Genomic DNA, 22,637 nt, shown 5'->3' on the forward strand with positions numbered 1-22,637 from the left:
AAAAAAGATTTGAACTAGTATCAAAACACCCACATTCTGGTTTTAAAATGTACTTTGACCTTCAAAACTACCTGAACTTCCCTAGACAGGAAGGCAAAAATATGAATAATTTCAACCAGCAGGGAGTTGTCTTCGGGATCCAAGAGGGGTTACTTTGTGGGATAAAGTCAATAGAGTTTATGTCCTCTTAACACCCAGCCATCAAGTGAAGCAACGGATTAATTAATTGGAGGAATCTATACCTTAAGTCACTCTGAAAAAAACAAGGTTATCTTTAATTCTGATTTCCCTGCTAGAACGAAACTGTTCCTCTGAAAAACCCACATGAGCTCTCCTAATGATGTCTAATCTCCTGAAATAAGAAACAAGATACTGAGCAGTTAAAAGACCAAAGAGTGTAAAAGACTTAAAAACTATACTGGACTCACTCTGCTTTGCTTTAAAAGCCCTACAGCCTGAGAGGCATACACTTGGGGGAACAAATGTGTAAGCCTGAATTTTATAATTGGACTAAATAGCTTAGATCAGATCCTAGCCACACAATGGAGATTCCCTTTTAGAAACTCATAGTCTAAATACTTCTTCCTAGGTGGTAATTTTTGTTTCACTGTATTTTAAATTTTAAAGTAGCATTTTAAGTGTCAGGCACTAAAGAGGTTTACTTCCTTTTATAGCACACTTATGGCCTTGAACTACAATAAATGTTTGACCTATAAAGACCCAAAAATAAACCTAATTCTTCGGAAATTCCAATTTGTTTCCATACAGTAACGAACCATTGTAACAGGGCAATTTAGAAAATATCTTCTGATGGAATGAAACATATACTTTTGATACATGAATTTGTATAAAATGCCATATAGGGTAAAAGGGAGGAAAGGAGTCTAAGGGGGGCGGGGTAGGGGGCTTGGGCGTATTTCACTAATTGAGACAGGAGGACCAAAGGTTTCCGAAACCTTAGAGAAAAAATCGTATTCCCTCCCTCATATTGCTACCGAGGTAGATGAGACAAGATGACAGTCAAGTAGGCATATTTTGGACTGGTATTCCCTGTCCATCAGATACGTGGCTCTTTTGAAAATGGCTTGTGAGTTTTAGAACAGGAATTTTCTTTTTTCTTTGCTTTTAGCTAAGAATAACAAATGCACCTTAATAGAGTAGAAAAAGTGGTGGTTTTTGGGCTTCTCTTTGTACTATTCCAACAAACCTGAGGTGTTTTTCCCTTTGGAGGGTTGGGGGGCACGCCCAGAGTTGCCCAGAGATTCTAGCTTTGTGCTTGAGAGTGACCCTTGGTGGTGCTCAGGGGACTAGATGCCGTGCTTGGAGAGGAAGCAGAGCGGGTTACATGCTAAGGTGAACTCCTTACCTCCTGTACTATCTTTTCCACCCAGTTTTCCCTTTCTTAATATTCAAATCACAAGGTAACCCACAGTTTTCTTTAATTCTACCACAACTGGGATTTCTTACGTGGATAAAAAAAAAAACCTCACTAGGAGGGGCTGGAGTGATAACACAGCGGATAGGGTGTTTGCCTTGCACGTGGCCGACCTGGGTTCGATTCCCAGCATCCCATATGGTCCCCTGAGCACTGACAGGAGTAATTCCTGAGTGCAAAGCCAGGAGTAACCACTGTGCATCACCAGGTGTGACCAAAAAGCAAAAAAACAAAACAAAACAAAAAACTCACTAGGAAAACCTCTTGGTCAGAGGGAAAATCAGCAACAGGTTAAAAATTATAATATAAATTCACTGTTCTCTTACCTTTAGCAGGCTTGCTATTATCTGTTGTACTATTCTGATGGAACTGTGCCTCATTACACAAGCTTAACACTCTAAAACAGGTTCAACTTCAGAGAGCCCAATTTAGAGAAAATAGGATCAAACCTTTAAGTTCATAAAATTCTGTCTTCTCAATGCTTACACATGGCAGAAAAGGAAAATGTAAGTCAATGGCTCTTAACTGTCAATCAAGGGGAAATTAAATAAGGTTCAAAATAATTTAAATTTTACAACATCTGACATGTACAACAAAGAGCACATATGCACACACACGCAGGTCAATTATATTCCAACAAAATCTAGTATAAAGCTTTTAACTGCCTGCTTTGAATCTTACATACGTCCCAAACTCTGGGTCTCCAGAACAGCCATGGAGGGGACAGAAAGTAGGAAAGATCAGAATAAAAGAGGAAGAAGGCTACTCACTGCAATTCATATCTAATTGCTCAGCAGAAAGCCAAGCCTCAAGATCAATCTTCAGCTTTAAACTGTCCTAACCTCTCAATACTATTCAGTGATATGAAATGTCCCTAGCCCCTTTGACCATTTTTACTGATTTACTGTAGCTAATATCGAAGGGACTGGGAGAAGGTTGTCTTCTCCTGCGATTACAATGCTTCGCATCTTACATGGATTCTGGTCTACCCTGTCTTTCATGGCAAACTGTGTGGCTTCAGTAGTCACAATAAAGTATAAGCTTCTGTTGTTGTGGTTTCTCGATTTCTGAACATTGAATTTCCTGCTAACAAGTTAGGAAACGTTTGGTTTCCCAAGCATACCATGTTAGCCACTGCCTCTGTGTAAGCAGCCAGATTCCAAGGAGACAAAACTCAGTCAACTCATCCACTCCAGCACAGAACTAGCCCTGAGTTGGCATTTATTTTAAGTGTGACAAACCAAAACTTATGAATTAACATACAAAAGCCAAATAAAAGAGGAAGGTGCTAAAAAAAAAAAACAAAACAGGAACTAGGTGCTTAAAAAATGTATGTGGGGCTCAAACCAAAATCTAGAAAAGGATATACTCATTGTAACTTTTAGAAAAGGAGAGAAGAAAAGCAAGAGACCAAAGACTAAGTGTTAAGAGAGAGGAATTATACTAATCCTTCAAAATACTTATTTGCAAAACCTTTGATCTGAAGAGGAAAATAAAAGGCTAATGGTGATGAAAAACAAAATTCTGTAGCTACATCGGAAGTTTTCTAAAGAATCAATTTCTGTTTTCAAAAATCTACTTAAACACAAAAGAAACATACTTATGCATCGTGAGCAATAAAAGAAAAAAAGCATAAAGATTCTTAGTAAAACACATATGCAGTTTTAAGGATATATGTTCCTATGCCCTTGAAGTCTGTCTGAGAAGAGGCTGCTGTTAATATTTTCCGAGAACTTTAAGTTCCTTGAAATGTTCTACGGAAATGGCATTTATGACAAACTCACCTCCTCCTCTGGGGAACATGAGATGTTATTACTGGCAAAGTCACAATTTTTAAAGCATCCAAAAATAATTATGAATTTATGCCAACTGACTAAATTCGCCTGATTATTAGTGATTAAGAGAATATTTGTTAATGTCCCATGATCCAGGCTTTACAGTAGTCAGGAACCTACTGAAAATATTGTGACAAAACAGTGGATTGCATGTGGTGCTGATTTGCTACACCTCTGACAGACAAAATGTGGCGACACACAAAGCAGCTGACAAGGATGGTTCATGAGCAGTGTCAGATAGGAGTGACGGATGCACGGCATGGTGGGAACACGGCTTGGAGTGGAAACTACACTGGCATTCTGGTTCTGCCAGTTACTAGCAGGACATTCAGCAAATTACTGAACTTCTCAAGCCTCAGCTGCAACAGTATCTGCCTCCTGTGAATGCTTCCAGGACCAGCAAGGCACTCGACATGCCATATCATAACCACCCAGTAATGGGGACTATTTACCACGCGCCTGTTGCTTGCAGTTACACCTTGCTCCCAAGCATACTACCTAGTTCAATATAAGTAGAATTGGTATTTTTTTTCAAGTACCTAATGAATATTGATGGTTTAACAGTAAGATATGTGGCATTGTTCTTAAGGCAGAAATATCCATTGAACACACACACACACACACACACACACACACACACACACACTATACTTACATGAAGTTTCCATTCTAGTTGGAGAAACAGTCAACACTCAAATTAGTGTGACAGATGGTACTGGATGAATAAGCAATTGAGTTTCGTGGCTCACTGGGGAGGCAGTCAGTACACAAACCACTGGCCTTGTTTGCTGTGTTCAAGGAACAAGGGAGTTGGGGCTGGAGAAATAGTACGGCAGGTAGGGCTCTTGCCTTGCATGTAACACGGGGTTCGAGCCTGTACATAGTTTCCTGAGCACTGCCAGGAGTAGTCCCTGAAGCAAAGCCAGTAGTAAGCCCTGAATACTGCCAGGATGGCCAAAAAAAAGTGGGTGGGGGGGAGGGGGGGAAGTGGGGGGTGGGACAGAGTTAATATGGCTGGAGCAGAGAGGTGAAGGAGAGAACAGGAGGAGATATTGGGAACCAAGGAGGTAGGGACAACGAGCTAGAATGAACAAAACTGAACATCAAAAACAGGATGAGAGGAAGAAGAAGAAACTCTTCTAAGCTTTGTCTGGCTTTCTAGCATGTGGGCTGATTAAAATGGGAAACAATATGTTTTTACTCTCGTTGGTTATTCGTGCTTTCTAGCAAATCCTTCCCTCCCTTCCTGCCTGCCTCCTTCCCTCCCTCCTTCCTTCCTGGTCCCTACTCCTAGCACTAAAATGGGGAAAATACTACCAGAAAATTGTAATGCAGATTAAATAAGATCAAGGGGGGGGGGCGGGGAAGACCCTCAATATGCTTCCCTAAAGGTGTACATTGTAGAAGCCAGAGGGACAGTACAGTGGATAGGAAATCTGCCTTATATATGACTGACCCAGACTCTATCCCGAGCACAGCATAGAGGCCCCCAAGCACAGCCAGCAGTAAGCCCTCAGCAACACTGGGTGAGGCCAAAAGCAAATACATATTTGTTATTTCTTATGATGTATTGGTTTGGGGGCCATACCTAGCTGTGCTCAGCCCCCTCAGACTCCTGCTTTGATGCTTGGAAGTCATACCATGTCAGTGCTCTTAAACCACAGGGTGCTCTTAGAACCATTGCGGCCTTCAGCATGCAAAGCCACTATTCCAACGTGCTGACCAATTTTGTCAGCTTGCTTCCTTCTATAAGCTTTATCTCACATCAAATGCAATTGGGAATTCATCTACATCTCAGTTCCAGAGCTGCTAAAACACTGGGCTTAATATGGTAATTGGTGACTGGGTCTCGGTTTCTCAACTAAGAAAATGTAGGTGCCACACACAGTCATTATAAGCATAGATACACAACAATCAAGAGAGAAAATTCTTAGCAGAGAAAATACTTATCACAGAAAGTAAATTATTTCCATTCATCTTACACTCATCAACGTTTTAAATCCTACCATTTAAAATTTTTTGAGTATGAGGTTGTAAATATTTGGAAGTCATGCTAACAATTTCTTTTCCCTTTAATGCTTCTGCATAAAAAAAAATCACTGAAGTAGTGGAAAGATCAAGAAATATTAAGCCTCAAAAACCACAGTACAAAACAGTATTTACAGTAAGATACTTTATGAGAGAAAATAAGAATATTTTTATTTGCTTGTTTAATCATAAACACTCTGGAAGAAACTAATATTAGTGATTAGAGGTGCAAAAACACAGTTCATAGTACACCTTCCTTTTAATGTATATGCGTATACAAATATATATATATACTCAAAAGCAGTTATCACATATTAAGAATGCTAACCTAAAAATCTAAGACTGAAATCCAGGCTTGCTTTAAGAGTTGAAACCGAGCAAAATGAACTTCATAGAATTACAAAGGTAATTATATAAGAATATGGAAACATCAGATAACCTGTTTCTCAGACATTTTGGATTGTGTTGCAAACCATTTTTCTTCTTCTGAAGAGCTTAAGAAAATTTACAAAATATCAATAGCTTTCTCCACATTTCTCACCTTGGAACCCAAGCCCAATAGTAGCACATACAGAAATAAGTGATTCTATTCAATCTATGGTAAATCAGTCAGCCCACCCCACCTCAGGGCCTCCTAGCAGACCAAGTCTAGGAGTATCGAATGCCAGCAGAGAGAATGCATGTTTACACTCAAGAAATGAAGAACAGGCATAATATGAGCAGAACATCAGACACACGTGGGGAAGGTCATCTGTTAGGATCCACTGGTTATGGTATTTCACAGAACAATGCACATCCAAGCACTGTTTCCATCCAGGAAAGGAGAACTGTTGAGTAGATCTGTGAAGGAAAAAGAAATGGGAAATACTGGCTGATTCCCAAGTACATCTGAGCAACAGATAATAAAGAGTTATGAACCTAAGGCAAGCACAAAGAGAGCTAAGAAGTTCTTTAAAAATAATAATAATTGTGCCCTAAAATGACTGTTTTCAACCAAAAGTGATTTTGTTGAGTTTCTGCTGGTTGTTTTTTTTTTTTTTTTTGTATTTATTGTCTAAGATTGGAAGACACTAGGTCTTCACAAACTTCACAACAGGTTGTCAGGAGTGAGTTGGGCGTGCTGAGTTGTTTATGTCATTCAGGGGTAGAGGTTAAGGCCAAGGACACTGCTAAGAACAAATGCACAGGCCAGCACCCCCACAACAAGGAATTACTCAGTCCAAAATGGTCAATTGTGCCAAGGTAAGGTTGCGAAAACCTACCAGAAAATACAGTATAGTTAGTCATGTGCATGACTGTGAAGAACCACAAATGGCCTGGAGTTAGGTCACAAAAGAACAGATTACACAGTCTTTCAGTCCTGTGAGAAGTTTGTCTCTCCCTTTTCTAAGAAACACCTGCTCTAAACCAATCTATTAGTACTATATCTCACCAATTCCCTACTTCTGATGGTTCATGGATATAGATTTTGTGAGGCAGCATGGCACTGCTTAACCTTATAAATACATTCATATGAGTGCATCTCCAGTATCATCCCCGTACTACGGATGAAAAAAATAAAACCGATTAAGCCAACTGCTTAGTCATACTAGGCAGAAGTGGACAGCTAAGATTCACTCCAAAACCTGAACACCAACAAAATTATGAATTTCTTCACCCAGTATTAACATGACTCCACAGCATTCCATTGCTTCTTTCCCACTGATACTTTGGTACAGACTAACGTATATGCTCCTTGTTGGTAATCCTACCTGCCTTTCGCCACTTGGTCACCTAAACTGTTTCCTATTATGACCTACTGGGGCAATAGGAGGGACAATAGGAGGGACTTATATTTTAAAAAGTTACCATAAGGTAAATAGGATGTAGAAGAACACAGATCACAAACCTACATCAGCCACAGAAAAGGTCACAATGGAAAGAATGATGAACAGTGAAAGCAGGGGCCAGAGAGATAGTACAGCAGGTGACTGTCAATTGAATTTGATCCCCAGCACCTGATATGGTCCCTGTACCCCAGGAATGACACAGGTGAGCACAGACCCAGGAGTAAGCCCTGAACACCACTGCTTCTGGGTGTGGACTTCCCATCCCATACACCACACCCCTGTCAAGAAAAATGGTGCAAGTGTTAGGGACCTAAGGCTAAGCCCCATATCACTACAGCCAACACCAGACTTAAAGGAGTTTCAGTATGCCATGTCCCAAGGACTCTCATGCACAGAAGTACAGGAACACATACCTTCCTTAGTGACAATCTAAGGCACTGCATGCTGGGCGATGTTTTCAGTATCTCCCTAAAGCAGCTCATCAAAAGCCAAGGGACGGCTTTGTAGCTGTGGTAGACCCAGTTGAGGAGAGTCTCACTTGAAACGTGAAGTCTACCGAATGCCGGAGTCTCAAGCCCTTGACCCACAGGCTAGGTTTGTTTTGTTTTGAGGAGTATGGAGCAATCAAAATGAAAGTCTGGAAAAGAAAATATGTTTTAAAAAGGTTGATCTGAAGGCTAGGTATATACTTCAGTGATAGACTGCATGCTTTCTTTTTAAGTTCCTTCTTGGTAAGTATAAAATATTCAAAGCAAGGCAAAAAAAAAATCTGAGTAAATAGGAAAAAGAAAAAAAAATCTATGGATTTTTTTTTTTTAATCACACAGTTTTTATTTGGAGGTTTTGAAGGGAAGGAGGGAGAGAAAGTGGGAGAGAGTGGAGAGTAACGTGCTCAAGAGAGAACCCGGGCTTCTCCAAGGGTGGAGATAGCCCTACACACATCCCAGCATTAGGCATGAAAGCATGGAAGTACACATCTCAAGAGGGGAGATGCGGGCGACACATGTGCTCAGCCACCGCATGTGCCTGGCCACATAGGCAGAAGCAGCACATGGGCGCGAGCAGCATATGCGCCTCTCTGGATATTTTTAATGTGAAAACTTAAAGTGGAGGAAGGGGAGGGATAAGCTTAGTGGTATTAAGTGAAGGGCTGTACCTAGTGTTTCTTTCTGGAATCCTCCTTAACTGAAAATACACCACATAATTCAGAGTCCGAGCAGTTATCCTGGTACAAATTTACACCTGCTGTCCTCACTGTCCCTTCCTGATTTCATTTCCTCTAGTGGCCTAGATCGAGCACCTTTTCAAGTCTCCACACAGCCTTCTGATGGGGAGATGCGGTGACTTTTCTAGTTCAGATTCCACAATATCCAAAAATTCCTTCTTCCTCAGGCTCAGTGTCTGTGAGGTCTCACACTGGGCTTTTTCCTGATTTTGAAACCTCACCTTTCAAGGTGGTTTGGTGGGCCTTTCCCCCTCCAAGACAACCTGTCTTTCATTTCTCTGCTTGCTCTTTATACAAGCGTGAGATTTACCCCAAACCCAGTCCCTCCGCTCTCTTGAGGAACTCATTTCCGGGTCTTCTAAAGGTTCCTGAGGCCCTTATCTTTAGACTGTTTGTATCATTTTAGTCCATTCTCTGACCCAGGAGGAGATGAACAAATCTGCTCAGATGATGAATTAGTGGTGCCCCACTGGTGATTTATAGTGCCCTGTTTTTACCATAGTTACTGACACTAGGTAAAGATTTCCCCATCATTTCATGTCCTAATACTTGTTTCACAATGGAGGAAAACAGTAACCCAGCCAACTGAATCTGGACCCATTTATGATGTCTCTAAATGATCTCAATGATGATGACAGGATCTTCAGTAACAAGGACATAAAGCAGACACAGATGTACACTGATATTCAGCCAGCAAATGCAAAAAAAAAAAAGTGTTACTGTTCTTCTAGATCTTGCTGACCAAGTCAAATGAATTGAGCATTACATTATGACTGTGGTATGCGGTAGCTGTAATTTTTTTTTAAAAAAACCTTTGACTTGAGAGAGAAATAAAGGGAAGCAGCATCCACAGAATAAAAAAGACTGGTCATAGCTATTTTTATGAGCTCCTAAAATCCAACTAAATAGTGAAAAGTTCCATTGAAAAAATAAAAAAAGGCAGCAGACCAGAAGACATAAATTACAAGACTGACTATAAGAACCTATCTAAGTCTTAGGAGCTTTCCAATAAATTCCATACAATTTTTTTTTTTTTGCAAACTACTAAACTTTCTTTAAACATGGAATTATTATCAATGCAATGGAATGATTAAATATATAATAGATAGGAATTGCTAAAAGATAAAGTAAGGTCCAATTATACTCAATCAAAATGTAACTATGAGAACAGATAGAAAGATAAAGCAGTATAATGTATGTAGCTTTTTTCTTGAGTATATAGCATTAAGTCAGGAAGAAAAGGTAGTGTATGAACATCATTTTGGAAGAATAAAATCAAATATCAATATGAAGAGCCAGAGAGATCATACAGCAGGGAGGATGCTAGCTTTGTGTGTGCCTGACCAAGATTCAGTCTCCAGCACCTGCAGGGGTAAGCCCTGAGCAGTCAGGCGACCTTTGAACCTCCTTCCCCTCAAAAAAAAAAAAAAGATATTAAAAAGAAAGTTATACATTTAGGATTAGAATGAGAGATACACTGCTTCATATCTTATGAAAAGCCCTAGCAGGATTTGGTATAGATACATATAGTATCTAGCTGTTGATGTCATACTGGTAAGTTGTAACCAGAGTATCTAAGCAAATATAGACAAGTTTTGACAGATAAAATCAACTGATTAAAAAAAAAAGCTGACTAAAATATGTAGTAGGTGCTTGATGCAACTTCCTCATAAGTATGTGAAATGAATTAGAAATCGACCTACCAGCACAGGCCTGTTAGTGACTCCTTCTTAAAACAAACCACCCAGGCAATTTAGTGGTCTCAATGACTTATTTAATCTTATGGTTTCAAATAGTTGCAGCAGCCTAGAGAGTCGGTTTTATCACTTAGTCTTTTTCTAAGAATTCAGAAAGAGGAAATTTGAAGGCAAAAGCTATTCCATCAATCTCTGCTAGGGAGCAAACATGAATTTAACTTGTGCTGGAAATACTGAGGCAGTGACTAGGGCAAGGAATTGGAAACTTCGATCAGGATGTTTTAAGAGTAGTTATTCTCACTGTGGACCACTTCAAGAAGTCTGGAAGTCAACACTGATATCATAATAACGCTATCATTTCTCCTTGTATTCTCTCACAAGAAGTTTTCCATTCTCTACATGATGTTTGCTGATGTCACAGCTCTGACCACTCCCAGGATGTGTGAAAGAGAACTGAGAATCTGCCTTCAATTAAGATGTTAGAGTTTGCAGATATGTAAAATAATGCAACTCTCCCCGTTAAGTTTTGTCTGACTTAAAGCTGTTATTTCTTTTATATAAACATGATTTATAATAACATAATGGGTGTATTATTTTTCATGAATAAATGGGTATTTCAAAATATCTTAGTCTGATTTCCTAATATAGAAATACTGATAGTTCTAAACTTAAATCAAAAGCTATTTAGAGTCCTCAGTTCTTACGAGTGTAAAGGAGTCACAAAAGGAAAAAGTTTGAGAACCACTGCTGTAGAGCTTACAATGAATTGTGCTAGGACTTTGCCCCCACACTCTTTGAGAACAGGAACCCTACCATGCTCACCTCATTATACTTCAAGTACTATCATTCTTTGTTTGCAAAGTTAGTGAACAGCTATCTGGTCATGGTCACATCGAAGACCTTAAACTCAAGACCATATACTGAATACAGCGGAGCATTTGACTGAAAATGATACGAGAGCTAAGATGACTTTGAGGCTTTTCACTGCTTACAACTGCCTCATAAAGATGTGAAATGAATTAGAAGCCAGCCTACCACACAGACCTGCCAGTGAACCCATTTAAAAAGCCAGGCAACTAACTAAAACAACACTCTGCCGTTCGCGACTTGTTGAATTGGTTTTCTTAACCGCTAGTCATCCTCGTTTTATTTACACGGGCCAGAAATCTGAAAAATTGGAAACAAAACTGAAAAAGAGTTGAACAAAACTTGATGCGTTCATGTGGTCCTGTTACAGATGTGTATTACCTTTTCAATTTTATTTGCTATTGGTGACTGTAGACACTAGAGCATTCATTTAAAATGAACAAAATTATATAAGCATTTCCCATATACAGTTATATTTGTTCTTTCTTTCATTCAAACAGCATTATTCAGCTTCTTCCATGTGTAAGAATTTGTGGAAGATATAAAGGGATTATACATGTGTCTCACATTTTTTTCCCCCTGCAGTGTCAAGGATTGAAACCATACCATATATACTGGGCAGGAATTTTATCACTGAGCAACTCTCCTGATCCAAAAGGCCAATACTTTAAAATGTGGGGAAGTAGCTCAGTGATAGAATTCACGCTTCTCATAATCTCCAGCACTGCACAGAAAATAAGTGTGCAATTAAGAAGCTTTCATTTGGGGGCTAGAAAGATAGTACGATTAGCGGTGGAGAGGGTACTTGCCTTGCATACGGCCGACCCAGATTCAATCCCAAGCATCCCATACTGTCACCCCAGGCACTGCCAGGAGTAATTTCTGAGCATCACCAGGTGTGGCCCCAAAACTAAAAAAAATTAAAACTTAGAAAAGGTTCTATTTTAGTTGTGCTATTCATAATGTAAACAGATAAGACAAAGTTAAACTGATGCGAATCACAATATAAATTATTATGAGTATGACTGACAGCATTTAGACACGACCTATTAACATGTGTGCTATGTGATGTGTATTACAAACTTGTGTCTCAGAATAGAGAGGTAATAGATAGTCATGTGTGCTGACATGTGTGTAAAACTGAAAAGACCCTCTGAATATATAATTGGTAATAAAGAGCTAGCATTATGGTTACTAACAAAGAACACTCGAGATGAAATGGTACATTTGGAAAATTAAAAAAAAAAAACTGGTATTGTATATAATAACAGTGATAAACCATACCAAGCTATAATAGATCTGAACCATAATAGAAACTGAAGAAAAGCTGTAATAAGACACTACTTTAAGCCAGTTTGGATTTAACTACCTTCCATTTGTGTCTAAAAACCAGCTTCCACAATCTGTTTTTATTGGACAAGATTCAGTGAATGTTCCTTCAATTTTGTGGTGTCAGTACTTAAGCATGAATATCAGTATTCTGAAACAGTAGTCTTCAAGCTGGGATACACATACCGCAGAGGTTACCCAAAGACTTTCCAGAGGTACAGGCATCGAGAGCTTTAAGTGAGTCTGTGTCTATAGTCACAATTCACAGTTTCCAAAAGTGATTTGTCAGAGAAACTCCTTGTGCTCTGAGTTCTTCCTCCCCAAGGCAATTTCAAAAGTCTTCTCACTTAAAATCTTATTAAATGCCCCTTCCTGGGCCAGAATCCGGGGGCACAAAGAGACCATTGCAGAAAGACATACCTCAGACGGGAAATGCAAAGTAGCAACAATGGCAGATGTAACCACTGCAGTCACTTGAAAGAGACTGTATCTCGGTTTCTCTTCTGGGGATTAATCAGGGAAAGACGCACCTGCTTTCAGCATCTCTTTGGGAAGAGAAATGGTTGCCAGAAGAGTATGTATTTATACATTTTCTTAGGTTGAAAAATCAACTTTCCCTGAATGTCTGAATTGGCTAATTTCCCAGTGGTGATTTGTAGATTATATAGTAGATGCTAAAAATGGATCCTTTACAATTATTTAAAGCTTTAAAAAAAAAAAAAAGTAGTTGCCAGCTTTATATATATATGTGTGTGTGTGTAGTGATACCTGGTTTTCAAAAGTCTTTTGGCACAAACTCTTAAAAGTTAAGATAAACATTACAAAAAACAAACCAAAAGCATCCCAGGAATATTTAATTTAACCAAGAAGGCAAAGATCTGGGGAGTAAACATTAACCCAAGAAACTGAAATAGCAAATAAATGGAAAGATAGTCTTACCCAAGGATTGGAGCATATAACAAAAATTAATCTAAAAAAAAGAAGGGAATGTAATTTAAATATTCATGCTATCCAAAACAATCTACAGATTCAATGAAAACCCTATTAAAATTCTGATAGTACTTTTCAACAGAAATAGAAAAAATAACCCTAAAATGTATAAAGAACCATAAAAGACTGAAAACAGCCAAAACAATCTTGAGAAGAAAAAAAACCAAACACTGACTGGGTTTCAAACTAAATTATAAGCTACAGCAATCAAATCAGTATGGTATTGGCATTAAAACTGACATACATCAGGATGAAACAAAAGAACCCAGAAATAAACCCATTTCCATCTCTCTCTCTCTCCCTCCCTCCCTCCCTCCCTCCCTCCATTTTCCTTTTTATTTTGCCACACCCAGCTGTGCTCAAGTCTTTCTCCTGTGCTCAGGGTTTACTCCTAGGGAGCTCAGAGGAACATATGGGGTACCAATATTAAACCCATGTTGGACATGTGCAAGGCCCTCCCTGTTGTACTACTGCTCAAGCCCCATGACCTATTAATTTTCAACAAAGGAGCCAGAAAATAAAGTGGTGCAGAAAAGTTTCTTCAGTAATTGTTGGGAAACAGATAGTCACATGCAGAAAAATGAAACTACACCCCAATGTTACATCATACACTAAAATCAACTGAAAATGGATTAAAAATCCATTTTTACTGTTAAGACCAGAAACAGTAAAACTATTAGAAATTCCCTGTCTGTTTGGAAAAAAAAATTTTTTAAATACTGAAAACAAGTGCAATGAAAACAAAAAATAAGGAAGCAGGATGACATCAAAATCAAAAGCTTCTGCATAGCGAGGGAAATTATCAACTAAATGGAATGGTAATCTTTGGGATAGGAGAAAGAATTTTCAAATCAAATATCTGATGAAGGGTTAATAGCCAAAATATATAAGGAAGTCATACAATTCCAGAGCAACAAAACAATTCATTGAATTGACAATTTAAAAGAAGAAAAAGCCATACCAATGGCCAAAAGGTCTGCAAAATAAAGCTCAAATCTCTGTCAGCAAGGTGCAAATCAATGCCACAAAGAGATCACCTCACTTCTGCTAGAATATCATTAAAAAGCCGGATATATTAATGAATGTGAGGAAAGTGGAATTATTGTGCATTTTTCATGAGAATATAAACTAGTTTAGTCCCTATGGAAAACAGCATAGAGTTTCCTCAATAAGTTAAAAATGAAACTATGACGACACAGCAATCCCACTTCGGGGGATATATTCAGTGAAATCCCAATCTGGAAGAGGTATATGTACGCCCATGCTCACTGCAGCACCACTCACAAAGCCAAGCTCTGGAAACAAAGTCCACTAATGAATGAAAAGATTATGAGAATGTGTATGCATATTTTATAACATACTTTATAACATATGTACGTAGTATCCAGACATATATTCATAAAGTATAACACTGTTCAATCATAAAGAGGGAGATCCTGCCTTTTGTGAGAACATGGATGAACCTGGAGGGCATCAGACTCAATAATATTGGCAAGAAAAAAATTGTATTGCATAGTATCATTTATAGGTGGAATCTGAAAAGACAGAAGTAGACCTCTGAGAATATAGTGGTTAACTGTCAGGATGTGGGGCAGAAATAGGAGATATAGAAGGATGGCAAAAGGGTATATACTTTTTACTTATCAAATAAATAGTTTGGGCACCTATGTAAATATGGTGACCAGAACTGATTAAGCTGTATTGTGTAACTGAAATTTGCTAAGAATGGAAATTAAGTATATTCTCTCTCTCTCTCTCTCTCTCTCACACACACACACACACACACACACACACACATAAGTATTTGATAGTGAAAATTCTTTCACCATTTATCACTGTATTACTGTCATCCCGTTGTGCATCGATTTGCTCAAGCGGGCGCCAGTAACATCTTCATTTGTCCCTGTCAAGTGCTAGTGTAGCCCAAAGGCGTATGCTTGCTCCAGGAACATGAAGAGCACGTTGTTGTTACTATTTCTGGCATATCAAATAGGTCATGGGTAGCTTGCCAGGCTCTGCCGTGCGGGGGAAAAAAAGAAAAAATAAATAAAGAGGTCACTCCGCACTCCAGAAAAAGTTGCGTCTCTGTGAAAAAAGAGGGCGCCGAAATTTTCACCATTTATATGTTTATTAAATCATCTGCTGATCTCTCTAATCTTGTCTGCTGAGACCCAGCTCTGCCAACGGGCCCCGGGTAGTGGAATTTACTGTTGAGAGTCTTTTATTTTGCCAGCCACTCAACGCTCAGCTCTGATTGAGATGGGATGCAGCCTGTTCTTTGAGTCCTTACATAAAGTCAGTAAGTGTTGGATAACATTGGGACATCCTTGCTCTTCCTGCAGGAGGCTTAGGTTATTGAGTTACTCCCAATAGAAGTAATATATGTCTGCATAAGGTGCTGGTGTCACAACTAATTCAATGCCCAGCTCCTACCACGTTCAACTCCAGAGTAGTCACAAATACACTCTGCCCTCCATTAGCTCTGTGCCATTCTATCCTTCCCCTAGCTCAGTGCAAAGGTTTATTCCCACCCCCGTCATGCTGTGCTGGTCATGTGCTATGTTAAACATATTGATCTCCTTCCCCAAGTAGGGGTGTGGCTAGTGGGACAATGAAAAAATTATCTGTAAAGACAAATTATTGTACATTTTAAATATCTGAGAATTCTTTTTTCTTCTTTTTTGGTTTTGGGGCCATACCTGGCAGTGCTCCAAAGTTACTCCTAGCTCTGTGCTCAGTAATTATACCTGGTAATTTGGGGACTATATGGGGTGCCAGGGATCAAACCTAGCTGGCAGCATGCAAGGCACGTGCTCCACTCATTGTACCATCTCTTCGGACCCCTAAATATCTGAGAATTCTATTTGCCAATTATACCCAAATAAGCTAAGAAAATGGAAATATTATTTACCAGAGAGAATTGCTACTACTCTTTATACAAATAAGGTAGTTGAACACAAAATAATTTTAGGAAGTATAATAGCAAACACTGAGGGACATTGCTCTATGTGAACTAAAATGAATGTAAGTAAAATGAGAAGTGAGAAATTTTAAGTTGATAAGTGCTCTAATATAGTCTTTCTTTTCTTTTTCCCTTCCTTCCTTCCTTCCTTCCTTCCTTCCTTCCTTCCTTCCTTCCTTCCTTCCTTTCTTTCTTTCTTTCTTTCTTTCTTTCTTTCTTTCTTTCTTTCTTCAAAGCTATTCATGATTGGATTTGTCATACTGTGTTCCAACACTCATCCCCCCACCAGTGTACATTTCCCAGCAGCAGTGTACCCAGGCTCCCTCCCCCACCCCCACCCTTCACCCCTTCCTGCCTCTATGGCAGGTGCTTTTCTTCTTTCTTTCTTTCTTCCTCCTCCTCCTTCTCCTCTTCCTCTTTCCCCTTCTCCTTCTCCTCCTCCTCCTCTCTCTCTCTTTCTCTCTTCCCACTGTCTCCCTCTCTCTCCCCTCTCCCCACCCTCCCCCCTTTTGGGCACTCTGGTTTGCACTATTGATACTGAAAGGTTCTCCATCCTACCTACCACTTGTGGTTAGTCCCAACCTTTGACCAGTCCTCCTAACCCCTGGCCACGGATATTATTCTTCTACTACATATATTTTTTTATATCCCACAAATGAATGCAGGCATTCTGTATCTGTCCCTCTCCTTCTGACTCATTTCACTCAGCATGATACTCTCTATGTCCGTCCTTTATAGGCAAATTTCATAACTTCATTTCCAGAGACTATTTCTTGAGAAACACACTACATGTGGACCAGATCTGTGCAGCAGTTTGTGTTTGTTGCTGAAAAGGAGATGTGATCTGTGGGGAAAGCACAGGGTTTGCTTCCCTGACCTTTCCTGGCCTTGATTTTCACAGCTGTAAAATAAAATAGTCCCAAACTCTGAACACTTACCCCGAGAACTAGAACCAATAATTAGACAGACTTAGCTCAATGCTTAACAGCACATCATTAGCACTAAAGAATGGTAGCTATTATGCTGTCACCTATATTTTAGTGTTTGGGCTATATAAAGAAAATTACGAACTGAAATTAAAATTATTTACTATCTTTTCGAGATAAAAATTTAGATACTGGCACCATCCCTAACAGGATTTCAGAGTAATTTTATCACAGTAATTTTAACTAACTTAGGTATTTTAGTGGAAAAAACTGGAAATACCTGTAAGTTAGGGATACCGACTGTACACAAACTGGGATAGAATAACAAATAATTGGCGGAGTTAGTATTAAGCCAAAATATTGTTTTCAGAAGATGTCTGGCATATAATTAAGAAAAGCTTGCTATCCACAGTCTACCTTGGCACTACCTAGAATGTCATTGTAATTCAAAATTCAAGGCCCATCCCAAGTTACTGAATCAGAAAGATTTTCAGGTGATTCAAATGCACCCTAAACTAAGAAGCACTATTAAAGAATAGGCCTTTGGGAGGGAAGATAAAATCACAGGCGTGCCTGGGAATTTGCTGTTGCACCTGTTCAAAGATGGGTAATGCAGGATGATGGGAAATGGAACTAACTGCTAAACAGAAGGATACACATAACCATTTACACACACAGCGCTTCTCACTACAGGCAAATACATCACGCCTCCTGGTCTCACCACTGTCACCAAAGAGATCTGAGGCAAAATTTAAAGACATACTTAGTTGTCACAACTGGAGAAAAGACAGTTGTGACCCACATTTTGTGAATATAGACTATAAAGGATACTGCTAAAATCTTACAAAGCAGATTACACCCCAAAGACTCATCTGACCTCAATGACAGTCCTGAGACTGGAGAAAACTTAGCATAAATCATGTAAGTTGCTCTGCATAAAGATGTATCAACTGGAATATTCGTCGGGCTTCGGGGGGCATGGGAAGAGGCTATAAATAATTTGACTGCTCAGCCTTGAGGGAATGAACTTCATATCTGGTGGCATCTCAAGAACCATGGTTTGGAGCTGGAGCAATAGTACAGCGAGTAGGGAAACTGCTTTGCACGTGGCCGTCCTGGGTTTGATCCCCAGCATCCCATATGGCCCTCTGAATACTGCCAGAAGTGATTCCTTCGTGCAGAGTCAGGAGTAACCCCTGAGCATTGCCACCAAGTGAACCCCGCCCCCGCCAAAAAAAATCCATGTTTTCAAGAACCTGAAGTACCCTTGGAAAAGTCTCAAAATCATTTATCTGCTCCTTGTAATAAACCCAGTCAGTGATAAAATCTGTACTAGTGTCTTCGTCAGCATCCGCGCCCAAAGAAAAGCCTGCTAACATGCAAAGAATAGCTGAGGCACACCTTCCTCATCTAAGACACTAACAGTTCATACAGTCATTGTGGTAAGTCCTGAGCCCCTTGTCTGCAGCTTTCAGTACCTGAAAACTCTGCAGGCAAAGTTTTTGCCAAATTATGGCAGCAAAACCTGAATAGTTGTGAGGCTTTTATTATCTAAATTATCCCACAATGTAATTATTCACATGGTTCACTGCATACGTATTCAGAGGTTTGCTTGGAAGTGGGGCCATAGATCTTAGGGGCTAGAGCTATTATATAACAAACAATGAACACACCTTACTGCCTTACTAAAATTGAAAATTCTAGAATTTTCAAAACATTTGGCCTTGGGAATTGAGAAAATTATTGTGAACTTCACCTGACTAAAATGCAGTTGAACATCCTCAGCAAACATCTACCAAAAGCATTTCTGTATGCACATAATATGTATAAAGTTAATTCTATGCACGCCTGTATGTTTACACATCCACATAAATGTATGCCCGCATCAGTACTTTGGAGTATGGCCATTCATTTTCCTTATCTAGGCCTTGTGCACCAAAGGTCAGATCTGCACCATCAAATCCTCTAAGTTACCTTGGCAAAGGTAACTCTGCCAAGAAATGCCTTTCTTCAAGATGACAGACTAACTTCAAACTTCAGTCTTCAAATGGTCCAACTATCTTCCCTGACAGGCCTTACCTGACTAGTCTGCCAGTAGACTGTATACACTACAGCATGTTTAAGGGAGTGGCCCGGAGAAGAGCAGGTTATTAAGAAACAGAGTAGGGAAATGCTCAGAGCAACTGTGTTCCAATTGTCAGTGATGGGGCTTAGGAGCAGACGGGCTTCGCGGCCATTTCCAAGATTCATTAAAAAGATCCATGAGCTATATTGATAAAGTTGCTTCATGGCCTCCACTGAAAACAGTGTCTCTACTGGAAACAATGGAAACTTTTTTTTCTGTTCCTTTGTTTTTACTTTTGTTTTGGGGTCAGACCCAGCGGTGCTCAGGGGTTATTCCTGGTGGTACTCGGGGAACCCTATAGGATGCCAGGGATCGAATCCAGGTTGCCAGGGGAAAGGTAAATGCCTGATCTGCTGTACTAGTATTCTGGCCTGGAAACAATGGAAACTTTTTGAAAAAATCTCTTGCTTGTTCTGACACCACTGAGACTCATTAATCACCATTTACATTCAATACTCTTTTCACTGCACTGCAAAACAATCTTCCCTGCCTTAAGTATTATAGATACATGCACACTAACATGTATATTTATGTGTATACAAATAACTACTTCTTTTTTTTTTTCTTTTTGGGTCACACCTGGCAATGCACAGGGGTCACTCCTGGCTCTGCACTCAGGAATTACCCCCTGGTGGTGCTCAGGGAACCATATGGGATGTTGGGAATCAAACCCGGGTCAGCCACGTGCAAGGCAAATTCCCTACCCGCTGTGCTATCTCTCCAGCCCCACTACTTCCTTGTGAAGATTATATAGTGACAGCACGCACAGCTTTACTTAGTAAGTATAAATGTTGCAAAGAAATCCCTAAAATATTTTTGTGAAATTGATCTCTAATGAAAACTCTAAGAACGGGGCCAGAAAGAGAGCAGAGTGGGTAGGGTGCTTGCCTTACACACAGCCAACATAAATTGGATCCCTGGTATCCCAGATGGTATCCTGAGCACTGCCAGCAGTCATCCCTGAATGCAGAGCTGGAAGTAACCCCTAAGCATTGCTGGATGTGCCCCCCCAAAAAACAACAACAACAACAAACCTCTAAGAACTATAATGGAGAGAGGAGAAAATATTTGCAGTAATGGCCAGCAGATGATGAGCTACAATTGTAATACTAAGGTGGGAGGAAGAAGCACTCTGCCAAAGTTTCTTTAGCTTTTTCACCACCAAACCAGTCTACCCACCAACTCTGCCACTGGGCTGAGCAGGCCGTCAGGAAGGAAAGGCGGCTCTTCAGCCTCGGGCTCCCAGGTGTCTCAGACAGGGAGTGGGGCAGGGCCAGAGGCCACAGCGAGCCTCCTGCCAAGGCTACGGGTGAGATCATCACCCACCCCACCCCAGCGTCCCACCCAGCTTCTTCAGCATTTCACAGGCCACAGCCCTTGGGTCAACCTCCTGTGAGGGTTCTCAGAACAGAAAACACTAAGTGTGGCTCCTCCCAACAAAATCTTTGGGAATTCTGACATTCTACAATTATTTTCATGTAATTTTATTACAGAAAGGTTCTCAAAACGGAGTCTTTATTTTCAAGAAGACTGCCCCAAATTATATTCCTTTTAAAGGAATATATATGTGTGTGTACACGTGTGTGTGTGTGTGTGTGTGTATTATACATATGTATCATCACGATCACGAAATCCCGTTGATCGTGGGTGGAGTGGCTCGAGCAGTCTCAGTAACCTCTACATTCATCCTATCCCTGAGATTTTAGAAGCCTCTATAGGCTTCAGGGTCAGGGGAATGAGATTCAGCTGGTTACTGGCTTTGGCATATAGATACACCATGGGAAGCTTACGAGGCTCTCCCATGTGGGCAGGAAGCTCTCAATAGCTTGCGAGTTTCTGCCAGAGGGAAAAGTAGGTTATAAGATATCGAGCGGGCTTTTAAGTCTCTGGATGTTGGCCATTGATGGGATTACACACAACTGGGTTCCTCTGCCGGTACCTCCATGCGTGAGGCATGTCGAACGTGTGGAGAGGGGCCTCGAGCATGGCTGTGGGTAGGTTCTGGTGGTCTTCGGCCGCCGGGAACGCTGCTTGGGGCAGGGAGGGAAGCTGGAGCCAATATACCCTCCGAGGGGCCCCGGGGAAGACAGCCAGGCATGCGGGCAAGAGACTCTCTTGAAATTGAAATCATATTCTATGCCCATTGGCATTGAATTTCAGCAAGATATGCAACAATTGTTCTAGAGCTTGAACAGCTGAACAAAGTTTTACATAAAGCTCAACAGTACTGCTATGAGCTCGCTCCAGACCAGGGCCTCCAGCCCGCAGATCAGCCCACAGATACGTTTATATAAAATATATATATATGTGTATATATATATATATCAAGGACTAAAGATGCATTTAACAATTATTAGCCCATTCCTAATTTTAAAAGGTATGTAAAAATACTAGGACTGGAGTGATAGCACAGCGGGTAGGGTGTTTGCCTTGCACAAGGCCGACCGGGGTTCGATTCCTCTGCCCCTCTTGGAGAGCCCGGCAAGCTACCGAGAGTATCCCACCCACACGGCAGAGCCTGGCAAGTTCCCCATGTCGTATTCAATATGCCAAAAACAGTAACAACAGGTCTCATAATGGAGATGTTACTGGTGCCCGCTCGAGCAAATCGATGATCAACGGAACGACAGTGCTACAGTGCTATGTAAATATACTATGAACTCTTTATTCTTGACCAGAAAAATAAGTATCTTTAACCTTGCATCCATGACAAGTTCTTGAGTACAGTTTTTCAGGGGTTCCATTCTATTTTAGCTTCTGTATAACAATACTGCAAAACTGTAATTACGTCCTCTATAATCAGCCCATTCCCAGTAGAATTAAGAGTGCCACAAATTTAAAACTATGACCTCACTACTGAAGGGAAAAAAGCGTGTGGAAGAGATAGTTTATGCTGCATGTAAAATGCCCTCTTGTGATGCCAACAATTTAAAACATGAAAGGCAAAAAGGAAAACCCAATATGTTCTAAGAGAATCATTACAAACGAGAATCAGCATATAGCAGATAAATCTGCCAACATTTGATTCTCACCAGTAAGGTCCTCCCATTCCATTCCCATGTTTTTTTCCATGACATGGAAACTCAAAATTACTTTAAATGCCTCTAAATTTTCTAAAATGCCTTTATTCAGCTACCAAACCCTTTGAGGATAAAAACTCATGTGCAACACCTTGCAAGTTAAATCAAGTTTAAGAATCAGAAAGCCTTTAAGAATTAGAACGTTGAACACCAAACACGAATGTACTGCTCTTTACAATGGTTTAAGCGAGTCATCTGAGAAAATAAAAACCAAACCAACAAACCGCCCCACCAACAAACCAGCCCCGGCCACATTATTAACAAGAGAGAAAAGCAACAACGGGCATTTATCAAATGCTGACTGTGTGC

General features: G+C 40.1%; 2 protein-coding genes across 4 annotated transcripts in view; one reads left to right on the plus strand and one right to left on the minus strand.

Moving 5' to 3' along the window:
• The window catches only part of CMSS1 (cms1 ribosomal small subunit homolog), a 404,473-nt gene that overhangs the window by 349,605 nt on the left and 32,231 nt on the right, over positions 1-22,637 (minus strand). The window lies entirely within an intron of this gene.
• The window catches only part of FILIP1L (filamin A interacting protein 1 like), a 58,758-nt gene that overhangs the window by 8,630 nt on the left and 27,491 nt on the right, over positions 1-22,637 (plus strand). The window lies entirely within an intron of this gene.

Source organism: Sorex araneus, chromosome 2 (assembly GCF_027595985.1).
Source record: "Sorex araneus isolate mSorAra2 chromosome 2, mSorAra2.pri, whole genome shotgun sequence".
Lineage (NCBI taxonomy): Eukaryota > Metazoa > Chordata > Mammalia > Eulipotyphla > Soricidae > Sorex > Sorex araneus.